This window comes from Antechinus flavipes, chromosome 6 (genome assembly GCF_016432865.1).
Source record: "Antechinus flavipes isolate AdamAnt ecotype Samford, QLD, Australia chromosome 6, AdamAnt_v2, whole genome shotgun sequence".
Taxonomy (NCBI): domain Eukaryota; kingdom Metazoa; phylum Chordata; class Mammalia; order Dasyuromorphia; family Dasyuridae; genus Antechinus; species Antechinus flavipes.
The window spans coordinates 95667511-95681085 of record NC_067403.1 but is presented as its reverse complement, the minus strand read 5'-3'; the positions used below and the strand labels follow the sequence as shown (position 1 = coordinate 95681085).

The following is a 13575-nucleotide window of genomic DNA, read 5'->3' as shown; positions in this document are numbered from 1 at the left end:
AAATTGTTATAGATAAATTCTCAGATAAAGTCTCATATATCAAATATATAAAGAATTCTGTCAAATCTATAAGAAGACAAGTCATTCCCCAACTGATAAATTGTAGAAGGATATGAACAAGCAGTTTTCTGAGGAAGATATTAAGACAATTTAGAGTCATGAAAAAATGCTCTTAATCATTATTGATTAGAAAAATGCAAATTAAAATGACGTTGACATATCATTTTTTATCTGTCATATTGGCTAAAAGGACTGAAGAAAAAACAACAAATATTGGAGGGGATGGAAAAATTGGGACATTAATTCATTGTGAACTGATTCCATCATTTTGGAGAGCTATCTGGAATTATGCCCAAAGAACTATTAAACTGCCTTTGACCCAGCAATATCCAAGTCAGTTTCCTAAAGATGATTAGGGAAAAGGGGAAAGAACATTTATATTTTAAAATATTTATAACAGCTCTCTTTGTGGTTGTCAAAGACAAGGAAATTGCAGGAATACCTATCAATTGGGGAATGGCTGAACAAGATGTGGTATGTGATTGTGATAAAATACTATTATGCTGTAAGAAATGCTGAACTCGGTACTCTTAGAAAACTATGGATAGACTTGCACAAAATGAGGAAAAGTAAAATGAACAGAACCAAGAGAACCCTGTACACAGTAATAGTAATATTGTTTTAAAAATGACTTTGACTAAGTCCCTCTACTATAAATGTTCAAATTAACCATCAAAAGAAATGATAAATAGAAATATGTCTAGAATGGTTTTACGTGTGTGTGTGTGTATGTGTGTGTGTGTGTGTGAATGTGTATTTGTGTTTAATGGGTGAGTGGTGGGGGGAGAAGGGAAGGAATAAAAGAGAAAGAAAAGAAAAAAATAAGTTACAATATAACTTTATTATATATTTTAAAAAAATAGCAAGTCAAAAAATTTGCAGTTTCATGTACAATCATCATTTTTTTCTTTTCAACTATGTTTTGGAAATGCTTGTTTTATTTCTTAAGTTCGATTGATGCTTTACATATATAAATATATATATTTTTACACAGTTACATATACATATATACGTATGTGTATATATATAAATATATATGTTTATACAGCTATATATACATATATGTGTGTATATATATAAATATATATATTTTTATACAGCTATATATATATGTATATATATATATATATATATATACATATATATATATATAAACAAACCCTAAAATCTTGGCAACTGGTCCCATTACTTCCTGGCAAAAAAAAAAAAAAAAGAAGTCAAGGCAGTTTATATTCTTGGGCTCAAAGATCACTGCAGATGGTAACTGCAATCCTGAAATTAAAAGACATTTGTTCTTTGGAAAGAAAGCTTTGGGAAATATGGATAGCACACTAAAAAGCAGAGACATTACCCTGCCAACAAAGCTCTGTTTAGTCAAATCAATGGTTTTTCCAGTGGCAATATATGACTGTGAGAGTTGGATTATAAAGTTGAGTGCCACAAAACTGACACTTTCAAATTGTGAAGACTTTTGAGAGAGCTTTAGACACAAATCAATCAATACTTAAAAGAAGTTCATTGAGGATATTCACAGAAAGGCCAAATGCTGAAGCTAAAGCTTTAAATACTTTGGACACATGATAAGAAGACAGAATTCATTGGAAAAGAACCTGATGTTGGAAAAGATTGAAAGCAAAAGGAAAAGGGGATGGCAGAGAATGACATTAACAAATATGAACTCGGTCAGATTTCAGGAGATAGTGGAGGATAGAAGAACCTGAGATGATATAGTCCACGAGGTCACAAAGAGTCAAAATGATTGAATGATTAAATATCAATATTTTTTATTAATCATTGACCTTGCGTTTTTTTTTTTTTTTTTGGCTGAGGCAATTGGGGTTAAGTGACTTGCCCAAGGTCACACAGCTAGGCAGTATTAAGTGTCTGAGGTCAGATTTGAACTCAGATCCTCCTGATTTCAGGGCTGGTGCTCCATCCACCACACCACCTAGCTAGCCCAACCTTTCATTCTTAAAATAGAACAGGAATTCTGATTGTTTTCCAAAGAAATGAATCCCTAAGGTGGCTTTTTAGTCCACATTGTCTTAGGCTAGTGGGAAGGTGAAAAAACCTATTTGAAGAGAATCCCAATGTTGATAAAAACAAAGAATTATTTTAAAATTAAATTTAATTTTGACCTCTAAAAGCTGAGTCTCACATAGGACAGATCTTGGGAGTGGGGAAAACTGCTAAAAATGTTATAATCCGCATAAGAAGTCAAAACTACTATATATGATAAAGCTTCCACTCTTGGACTGCTGCTTTCTTCCTGGGCTTCTTACCAACTATTTATGCTTATGTTAGTGTGATTAGCAGCAGGACTAAGAACTGCTTCATGCTTGGAGGAACACGCTCCACACTGAAAGTTCCCAGGAGCTTTAGCAGTTAAGTTTTCTATACTTCTGTGAGAACAACTGACTGTAATACTTTTCTAATAAATTTGTCTTCTGAGTTATAAGGTTAATGTATGGGCCATCATTTGTTTCCTGCTACGGTTACTGATTTACCACAAAATTAGCTATTTAGAAAGCAATTTCATACTCAGGAGAGTTTGATCATTATCTTTCTTCTTCCATCTCTGTCCATCTTCCTCCCTTGATTAATCTCCCAAACTATACTTGAATGCCTTTTGTATTATACAAATATGTGTTTAAGCTATACTCCAAGATAGAATATAAGTTCTGTGCAGACAAGTACTGCTTTTTAAAAAAATTCATAACTAGAAATATAAAATTTATAAAATTAGTGCTGTAACTAGCAGCACCTAGTACATAGTAAGTACTTAATGAATATTTGGTGAATTATTGAATTCAATTATCTATCTAGAAAGTCAGGTTTTAACACAGAAAATTATCAAAATCTATAGAACAAAGCCTGAAAAAAACCCAAAACAAAACAAGAAACTAGATATAAATAAGGTAAATTGAATAAGATTGAAAAGCATGCCTTTCTAGGTTTTGGTGCTTGTCATTCTAATTTACAATTAGAGAAGCAATGGGGTAGTAGAAGGAAAAGAAGAGTGAGGAGATTAAGTTGTAATTCCTATCTGACCTTTAGCTAATCACTTACCCATCTGATCCTTGGCCAGTAATTTCACTTTTCTAGAACTGAGATTCTTCATTTGTGAATGAAAGGGCTGACTAGATGATCTCTTAAGGAACTAATTAGTTCTAAAAATTCATAATATTATGACTATTCTCTCCATGATGAATGCAATCTTAAAAGAAATGTCAAACTTTTGGGATCAATAAAAACAACTTTTCTGATCTTAGATTATGTGGACCTATCTACAAGACTCTCTCTCTTTCTCTCTGACATTTGTCTGCTATACCAAGGTCAAAGCAAAATCTATATTTACTGGTGCTTTTAGTTTTGTTTCTGGGATCTTTTAGGATTGTAATATCTGTCTCGAGAGGGCAGTTCTCTTTTGGTCAGGGGGGAAAACGAGGGCCCTTTCTGAAAGACTGAGTCTTGATGTTGAATCATAAGATTATAGGACTTAAAAATGGAAGTTACTCTAGATATGATTTAGTCCAAAACCCTCATTTTACAGATGAAGAAACTGGGGCTCATTAAAGCTCACTGAGGAAAATAATTCCTTAAAAAATAGAATTGAACAAATGGAAGCTAATGACTTTATGAGTAATCAAGATACAATAAAAAAAAAAAAAACCAAAAAAAAAAAAGTGGAAAAAAATGTGAAATATCTCATTGGAAAAGCAATTGACCTGGAAAACAGATCCAGGAGAGATAATTTAAAAATCATTGGCCTACCTAAAAGTCATGATCAAAAAGAGAGCCTATATATTATCTTTCAAGAAATTTTCAGAGAAAACTTTTAATATTCTAGAACCAGAGGATAAAATAAAAATTGAAATAATCCACCAATCACTTCCTGAAAAGGTATCTCAAAATATTTTATAAAAGTTTCTGAACCCTAAATTATACGAAGGGATATAGAATGAATTATGTAAAAATGACATTTTTATATTGCTAACAAATTTCTTTCATTGATATCAAGAAAAACTAGTTGTGTACAGGTTGATAAAACAGCTTTAAATATTTTTCAAGTAGTTTGAGTTTTACTCAATCCAAAATTGATTTAGTTCAACCTTCCTTCTTTTTTTGTGAATGTTACATAAACTTGATGAGTTTTAAAAAATTTATTTGCATTAATTTGGCAAAATATTTTCTCCTTTTCTCCCTTCCTCTCTTTCTCTCCCTCCTTTCCTTCCTTCCTTCCTTCCTTCTTTCCTTCCCCAATCAATAAACTACAGGGTCTCCCTATTACTTCCAGCATCAAATATGATATCTTCTAATTGGCTTTTAATCACCCCTTCCCAACCTAATTCTTTTTTCCTATTTTTCCTTAGACATTACTCCCTTCCATGTATTTTGTGATCTGTGACATTGGGTTCCTTAATATTCCTTGAACAGCACACTCTCTTCTGATTCTATACCACTGCATTGGCCATGCTTGGAATGCTTTCTCCACTGACTTATGATTCTTGGCTTCCTTCAAAATTCAGCTAATGCTCTACCTTCTGTAGGAAGATTTTTCCTATTACTATTTCCTCCCCAGTTCTCATTGTCATGCACTACTAGTATCTTCTTGCTTAGACTCTTTTTCATTGCTGCTATAGATATCTTGTTATACAGTTTTGATTTTCTTTTTTTTTGGCATGTTATCTCCCCCATTAGAATGTGAATTTTTTTTTGAAGAAACTGTTTTTTTAAAAAAATTTTCTTTGAATCCTCAGCACTTAGCCCTGTGCCTGGCGCAGTCAAGCTTATGAACTATTGCAGATGAGCTCCTCAGTAAAAAAAAAAAAAAAAAGTGATTGAAAGGGTGAGTAAGTAGGGATCAGGAGAGGTATTATGTAGTTCGATTTTTACTTCACCATTGTCCCATTTACCTGCATTTCTCTCCTCAGGATCACTGTAGATGGAAGCCAGACTGAATAGGGAGAAGACAACAAAAGCCAGCAAGATGAAGGCCAATTCCAGGTTGGTGAATGGCAACTCCATGAACCACAATAATTACTTTGCCTACAATGGAAAGCAATTTATCAACTAAAAAGCAGTCATTGAGCGCTTATTATGTGCCAACACTGTGCTAAGCACTGGAAGAAGTAAACATGAGCTAGACATATGATCATCTAGAGTGAGTTTGCAAACAATTGTTTATTTTGGTGCATAGGGGGATATAAGATCCAGATCTGACTTTTCAAATGACTTATGTATATTAGGAAACAATCTGTTGGCGTAAACAGAAATAGAGGGTATCCTCACTTCTGGAAATTCAGTATTTATACCAATTCTATACGGTTAGATATTTTATTTTTATTCAGTTAATGCTTCAAATGCACAACAGATATTTTTGCCCTATAATAGTTCTACACAGTTAGCAGTCAAATACCTGGTAATGTTAAGACATGTGAATCAATATAAAAGTAAAAATACATATAGATGGGTTGTCTCCCATGTATAATGGGGGTGCTCTTCTATAGATTGAAGAAAGACAAAAAAGGCATTGTTAACCTGTTCTTTCCCAACCTTTCACTAAGAGAGACTTTATTTTTTATCAAGAGGAGAAGCAGGAGATTGGGGCCAGAAGCTTGGCCATTTTGTGGTCCTCAGAGAGAGGATTACAAGGCTAGAATTATATCTAGCTTGTTCTCATCTAGGGGATGTGGGTTTCAGATTCAAGCTAACCTTCTGATCACTATCTGTTACTTACTCTCTTAGTGGAGTTGAGTTGAGAAAGGAACCCTAAGCTTTAAATTCAAGACTTGATTCCTTTTCACTAATACCAGTTTCACAATGTATTACATTGTGTACAAGTATCAATTTGAAAAGAAACCAATTTAACCACTTGGATAGCAAAGTAGAAATCAGAAGAAGTATACATAGGAAAAATCTTAAGAGCTATGTAAAATATCAAATTAAATGTTTAAATGCTATAAGTTATATGTAAATGTCTCACCCTTCCAATAAACTCTTTCAGTTGCTATGAAAAAATAAAAAAGGAGTATGCATAATATATATGCATATATATATATACCTATATAACCTCTTCCTGCCTTTCTCTCTTAATACATACATACATATATATACATATATAAGTATCCTTCCCCCCTTTCCCCTCCCGTCCCCCCCCCCCCCCACAGCAGACAGTATAAAATGAAAGAACTGTCCAATTAGGAGCTCGATAACTCAGTTGAACTAAGAGAGAGTCCTAGATCTCATCCAAGAGGAAATATGCTGAAGTTTCTTGTGTAGCAAGCTGGGGATAGAGACATTAAAGAGATTGTTAACTCTTTTCATATCATCTCCTTTTTAGAGTCATATTCTTCCTCTAATTCTCCCTTTAAAGCCCTGAAATAGGGCTGGCACTATCCATTTTCTCTCTCGAGGTTGCAAGAAGCTGCCAAGTCACAGTAGAACCCCCAAAGCCTGAAGAGTCTTTAAAAGATTGTAAAGACTTTCCTCTCTCCTATTCTCATATTCTATCCTATTCCTTATGTAGTAGGGGACATTGATCTCCATCAATGAGGAGAAAGTCCTTACTAATGGCTTTTGGGATTTGGATTACACTTATACAGTATATTAAATTAATAAATAAATAATCAAGAGAAAACAAAACATTGAATGTTAACATCCTATTATAAGAAAATATTGCCATCACTTCTCTATAAATCTCCTTTTCTAAAAATTCAGTGTTTGATCAGCTGCATGGGCAGCTAGGAGATGCAATAGACAGAACCAAGGAAGTTGGAGTTGAGTTGAGAAAGGAACCCTAAGCTTTAAATTTCCTGGGTTCAAATTTAACTTAACTAGGTTCTTACTGGTTGTGTGACCCATACCAAGTCACTCAATTCTGTTTAATCTCAGTTTCCTCATCTGTAAAACAAGTTGGAGAAGAAAATAGCAAACCATTCCAATACCTTTGCCAAGAAAATCCCAAGTGATGCCATGAAGAGTAGGACATGATTGAAACTATAGAACTGCCTTATTTTGATTTATCTGATGAGTCCTTTTTACCATCAGTTTCTTCATTCTGCACATTTAGAACTCACTTAGTTTTAACAATACCATGTCATTCACTGGATCCCATCTTGATAAGAGTCCTTTTACCATCAGTTTCTTCATTCTGCATATTTAGAATTCACTTTTAGTTTTAACAATACCATGTCATTCACTGGATCCCAACTTCCCAGAGTTCTTGGTATTATTACTCTATAGCCTTCTTAAGCCAAATGCTGAAAAAGTGTCTAATATTTTCAAATTTTGTCAGCTTTGACTAATTAAAAGGCAGAAGTATCTATTTTCTCCTTTGTTATTTATTTTTTAACAAATTCTGAATTCTAAATTCTCCCTCTCTCCGTAGGATCTTTCCACCCACTGAGAAGGCAAGCAATATAATATCAACATTCATGTGAAGTTATGCAAGACAATCACATTTTAACTATGCTACAAAAATTAAAAAAAACAAGAAAAATAAAGAAAGTGAAAAAGTTAAATTTCAGTTTGTACTCAAAATTCATCAATTCTCTATCCGGAGGAGACAAGTATGTTTTTATCATGAGTCCTTTGGAATTGTCTTGGATCATTTTATTGATCAAAGTAGCTAAATCTTTCATAGTTGATCATTTTTATGATTTTGTGTTCTTGGGTACAATGATCTACTTATGCTTATTTTATTTTGCTTGAGTTCACATTTTCCCAAATTTTTCTGAAATTGCATCCCTTTTCATTATTTCTTATAGCACAATAGTATTCTATCATAATCATATACCATAACTTCTTCAACAGTTACTTAATTGAAGGACATTCCCTGAGTTTTTAATTCTTTGCCACCACAAAAAGAGAAGCTATAAATATTTTTGAATATATATAATTTTTCCTTTTTCTTTGATTTCTTTGGGGTATAGAACTAGTAATGGTATTGGGCTAAGTCAAAGGGTATAAACATTATATTTATTTATTTATATATATTAAATATTTATTTATATTATAGCATGGTTTCAAATTCTTCTTTAGAATGGTTGGACCAGTTCACAATTCCATTAACATTGCTTTAGTGTTCCAATTTTCCATACCCTCTCCAACATTTGTCATGTTCTTTTTCTGTCATATTAATCAATTTGATAGATTTGAGATGGTAGTACCTCAGAATTGTTTTAATTTGGATTTCTTTGATCAATAGTGATTTACAGCATTTTTTCATATGATTATAGGTAGAAATATACCTATATGGAGATGTATTTGATTTCTCCTCTTGAACACATTCTCTTTCTGACCATTTATCTATCAACTGACGAATAGCTTTCTTTTAAAAATAAATTTGACTCAGTTCCTTCTGCATTTGGTAAATGAGGCTCTTGTCCAGTTTCCTGCTTTCCTTTTAATTTTGACTGCATTGATTTTATTTGTGCAAAACCTTTTTAATTTCATGTAATCAAAATTACCCATTTTTTTTCCTGTGATCTTTTCTATTTCTCATTTAGCCATAAACTTTTCCATTAATTATAGACATGACAGATAAATTTTCTATGTTCTCCTAATCCACTTATGAAATCCCCCTTTATATCTTTGTCTGAGATCATGATGGGTCCCCCAGATTTGCTTGTTTGTTTTTCTTAGCTGAAGCTTAATAAATTCTGTTCCAGTCACTTGTTTTAACTTTGGATATGCCTCTCTTTTTCAAGTGTGTTTCTTGTAAACAATATATTGTTGGTGATGCTGAGTGAAATGAGCAGGGCCAGGAGATCATTATATACTTCAATAACAAAACTATATGATGATCAATTCTAATGGAACTAGCCATCTTCAGCAATGAGATAAACCAAATCAGTTCCAATGGAGCAGGAATGAACTGAACCAGCTATACCCAGTGAAAACTCTGGGAGATGACTAAGAACCTTTACATTGTATTCCCAATCCCTATATTTTTGCCTGCCTGGATTTTGGATTTCCTTCACAGGCTAATTGTACAATATTTCAGGGTCCAATTCTTTTTGTACAGCAAAATAACGGTTTGGTCATGTATACTTATTGTGTATCTACTGGTCATCCTACCATCTAGGGGAGGGGGTGGAGGGAAGGAGGGGAAAAATTAGAACAAAAGGTTTGGCCATTGTCAATGCTGTAAAATTACCCATGCATATATCCTGTAAATAAAAAGCTATTAAAAAAACCCCAAAAATATATTGTTGGATTCTGGTCTCTAATCCATTCTGTTATCTGCTTCCATTTTATGGATGAGTTCATCTCATTCACATTAATAGTTATGATTATTGTATTTTCCCTTCCATCTTTTTTTTTTTTTTTTTTTTTTTTTGGTCCTTTTCTCTCTCTTTTTATCCTGTCCTTTCTCAAAGGTCTATTTTACTTCTAACCATTGGCTCCCTTAATCCGCCCACCTTTTTATCATTCCCTATGTCCTTTCTTTTTATTCTCTTCCCCTTCTACTTTCTTGTTGAGTAAGACAGAGTTCTATATTCATCTGAGTGAGTGTGTACATACACATACATATATATGTGTATATGTACATATATACATATACTTTTTTTTTGTATATGCACACACATATGTTCTTTTCTCTGAACCAATAATGACAGTGAGGTTCAAGTGTTGCTCAATCTCCATTTCTCCCTACACTGAAAAAGCTTTTCCTTACATGCTTTTTTATGTGAGATAATTTTCCCCATTCTTTTTCTTTTTTTTCCCTCCTGTCAGCACATCCCTCTTTTTCACCTCTCTATTCATCCCAACCTAATCAACTCACATCTGTGTCCTATGTCTAGGTAGAGTTCTTCTGACTTCCCAAATAATGAAAATGATTTTAGGACTTGAATGTATTGCTTTGCAAATAGGAATGAAATCCTATTTTTTGAATCCTTATGATTTCTTTTTCATGTTTGACTTTTAATACTTCTCTTGACTCTTGTGTTTGAATGTCAAATTTTCTAATCGACCCTCATCTTTTCATCTAGAATGCTTGAAGCTCCTTTATTTCATTAAATGATGGTTCTTTCTCCTCCCTTCTCTCTCCTCTCCCTCAATAATTATACTTGATGTTTCTGGTTAAGCTGGTTATTTATTCTTGGTTGTATTCTTGGCTTCTTTGCCTTCCAGAATATATTACAAGTCCTTAACTCCTTTAACATGAAAGCTGCTAAATCTTGTGGTTCCTAGATATTTGAATGATTTCTTTCTAGCTGCTTGCACTATATTCTCCTTGACCTGGGAGCTTTGGAATTTGGCTGTAATATTTCTGGAAGTTTTCATTTTAGCATCTTTTCCCAAAGGGAATTGGTAAATTCTTTCAGTTTCTTTTTTGCCCTTTAGTTCTGAGACATCTGAACAATTTTCTTTTATTATTTTTTGAAAAATGAAGTCTAAGCTTCTTCTTTGCTTGTGCTTTTAAAATAGTCCAAGAATTCTTCAATTCTCTCTCATTAATCTATTTTTTTAGATCAGTTGATTTTCCCATAAGATGATTGACAGTTTCTTCTTATTTTTCATTTTTGATATCTTATATCTTATTAGCTTCCACTTGTCCAATTCTAATTTTTAAGAAATTATTTTCTTCAGGGAGTTTTTGTACTCTCCTTTCCATTTTACTATTTCTGCTTTTTAAATTGTTATTTTCGTCAGTACTTTTTGTGCCCTTAAAAAAGCCAAGCTATTAACTCTCTTTTCACAATTTTTTTTTGCATCATTCATTAATTTCCCTGATTTTTTTTCTATCACTCTCATTCTTTAACTCTTCCAAGAATTCCTGTCGGACTGGTGCTGAATTGTCACTTTCTCCCCTTTCAGAACTTGCTTGTAAGTATTTTCACATTGTCTTGTTTTGAGTTTGTGTCTTGATTTTCTCTATCACCATAGTAGCTTTTCAGTTTCCTTTTTTGTTGTTAGCTCATTTTTTTCAGCCTTTTTTTTTTACTTTGAAATTTATATTAAAATTGGACTTTATTTACCTGGTTGTGTAGGTGGTTGTGGTAGAATTGTCTCATGCTTCAAGTTTTTTTGTGTTACTATTTTCAGAGTTAGTTCTGGAGGTCTACCAGTTTTTGGTTTTTCCAAGATTATTATAGGATATGATCATTGCTTTCCTGCTCTGTGCTCTAGTCTTTATCCAGGAAGGGCTCCTGCTCCTCTGAAACAACTGCTACTTCTTTCTGCCCATGAACCATAATCAAGTTCCTTGTTATCCAGAAGCTATAAGTGTTGGTGTTCCTTTCTTCTCCAGAATTGTGACCAGGGCTCCTGCTTTCTTGTGCCTGACCTGATATGGTCCTATTTACCTTGGAACTGCAACCCATAACTCTATGGACAGTGGAATTGCCAAAACAGTTTCTAGTCCTACACTTAGTGACAGACATAGGGTCTGTTGTGGTTTCTTTCTGACCTGCTGCCTTGACTCCCTTATGGTCTCCTGGGCTGAGAACTTTTGAAGCTGTAGCTGATTTTCTCCCAACCACTTCCAATTCCCACAACTTGTATTATTGTCCTATGTCCCCAGGTAGACTAGAGTCTCTACCCTGATGTTTAGGACTTTTTCTTTTGCTGAAGTCCTAAGTTATCTTGATCTGGAAAAATCTCTCATCCTACCCCTTTGTTAGTATTGCTCCTCCAGGATTGGATTTGATATGTGATCTTAAAGCTGTTTCTAGGGGAATGTTTTGAGAGACTAGTTGAGTTGCTGAGTCTACTCTGCCATCTTGGTTTTGTACCTCCCTCCTTACAAAGTAACATCTATGATAATGTCACTCTAGTTTTTTTTTTTTGTTTAAAATTACTAAATTTGGAGGAAAGCCTCCCTAAGCTCTAGAATTGTCAAATTTATTTGAAGTTCAGGTATTTCTGGCACTTTAGGTGTTTTTAATCAATCTAATCATGATAGTTAGGACATGTGGGAGTGCTTTGCTTGATGCTCTACACTTCCTACAACATTTACTTTCAGAATTAAATCTCTTCTCCTTCAATGATGGTCCCAGTCTGACTCTGTGAAGAAAGTACAAATCTGCAAACTGGGTAAAGGATCCTTCCTTCATTAAAAAAAATTTGGAGATCCAATCCATAAAGGTGATCGAATAAACTATCCTGATCAGATTTTTAGACTAACTATTGTTTAAAATAGTGTCCTAGTACTTTACTGTAATTTCCTCTCCATTTCTCCTGGTACTAGGGGATTATTATCCAGTAATCAGAGGGGTAAGAGAATTAACTCCATTAGTTCTCCATTTTGTTGGGATTTTTATGGATAGTCAACAGGAGGCTACCTATAGTCAGGACCAAATGTTTAATGCTACTTTACTCTCCTTTCCAAACTCATCCTCTGCAAGCTATTTCGGCAAAAGACAAAATCTTCTAGCTAAGGATCACTCTTGATTCTATTCTTTACCCAATCATTAAGCGAATGGTCAGAAAGCTAGTCCAGATTGATTTGTGACAGAAGCCTTACTCAGTGAGGTTACTTGTCTAGTATTTGCTTCTGTAACTAATGGTAAAAAAAAAATCATCTCCATGTTTTATGAGCAAGGGTACAGACTTGATGGGGAAGGTAATTTTTGACATTCTTTTTGATTGTATTACTAATAATGATAGCTAACATTTATATAGTGCTTACTAACATGCCAGGTGCTATGCTAAGTGCTTTACAATTATCTCATTTGATTTTCACAACAACCTTAGACGGTAGGTGCTATGATTATCCCCCCTTAATGTGTGAAAACACATGAGGAAACTGAGGCAAAAAGAGATAAAGTTACTTCTTCTGGGTCACAGAGCTGGTAGGCTTCTGAGGCCACATTTGAATTCAGATCTTCCTAACTCTAGACACAATGCTCTCTCCATTGTACCACCCCACCTGCCTCAAATTCTATTCAAAAGCTTGAAGGTACTCTTGGTGACCACATTGTTTTTAAGATGAAATAAAATTCAGGGCAATGTAAAGTATTTACTGCATCTATTTTCTTCCAGAGAGTCAATTTATGCTTTAATTTGGTCATATTAGTTATCATTTCTCCAGCAGCAGTTACAGTATGATATTTCTTCAGGATTCCAGTTAAGTATTTTCCTCAGACATCACTAGAGTTCCCTGATTTTGCACCTGGAATTGAATAGAGAGTACCCTCTTTTTATTTATTAATTACTAAGTACACATATTTGATTTCTTGGAATATATGTCCAGGTGAATACATCATTCATGTTCTCTAGCATTTTACTCTGAGTGACTGGGATATGTGCCACTGGCTAACTCATTTCCATAAGCTAGGATATTGTAAAATTTAATACTGAAATGATATAACTGAGAGCATATATTTATAGCCAATTTAAGGAAGTTTTTCAAGTGCTATTTTATCCTTTTCAAAAATGTTCCTCCATGTCTGGATATACTTTTCCCTCTGTCTCTTAGAATCTCTAGTGTCCTTTAAAGCACAGCTTGAGACCATTTCCTCTCTGTGCCTCAATTTCCTTCATCTGAAAAAGATGGCATAAATT

At 33.7% G+C, this 13575-nt stretch overlaps 1 long non-coding RNA gene across 2 annotated transcripts in view; it reads right to left on the bottom strand.

Annotated features, from left to right (window-relative positions):
* LOC127542132 (uncharacterized) overlaps positions 1-13575 on the bottom strand; it is an 88970-nt gene that overhangs the window by 44903 nt on the left and 30492 nt on the right. For both annotated transcript variants that reach the window (XR_007948550.1, XR_007948551.1), the window contains exon 2: positions 4977-5109. This is a non-coding gene — a long non-coding RNA (uncharacterized LOC127542132). The remainder of the gene's footprint in view (positions 1-4976; positions 5110-13575) is intronic.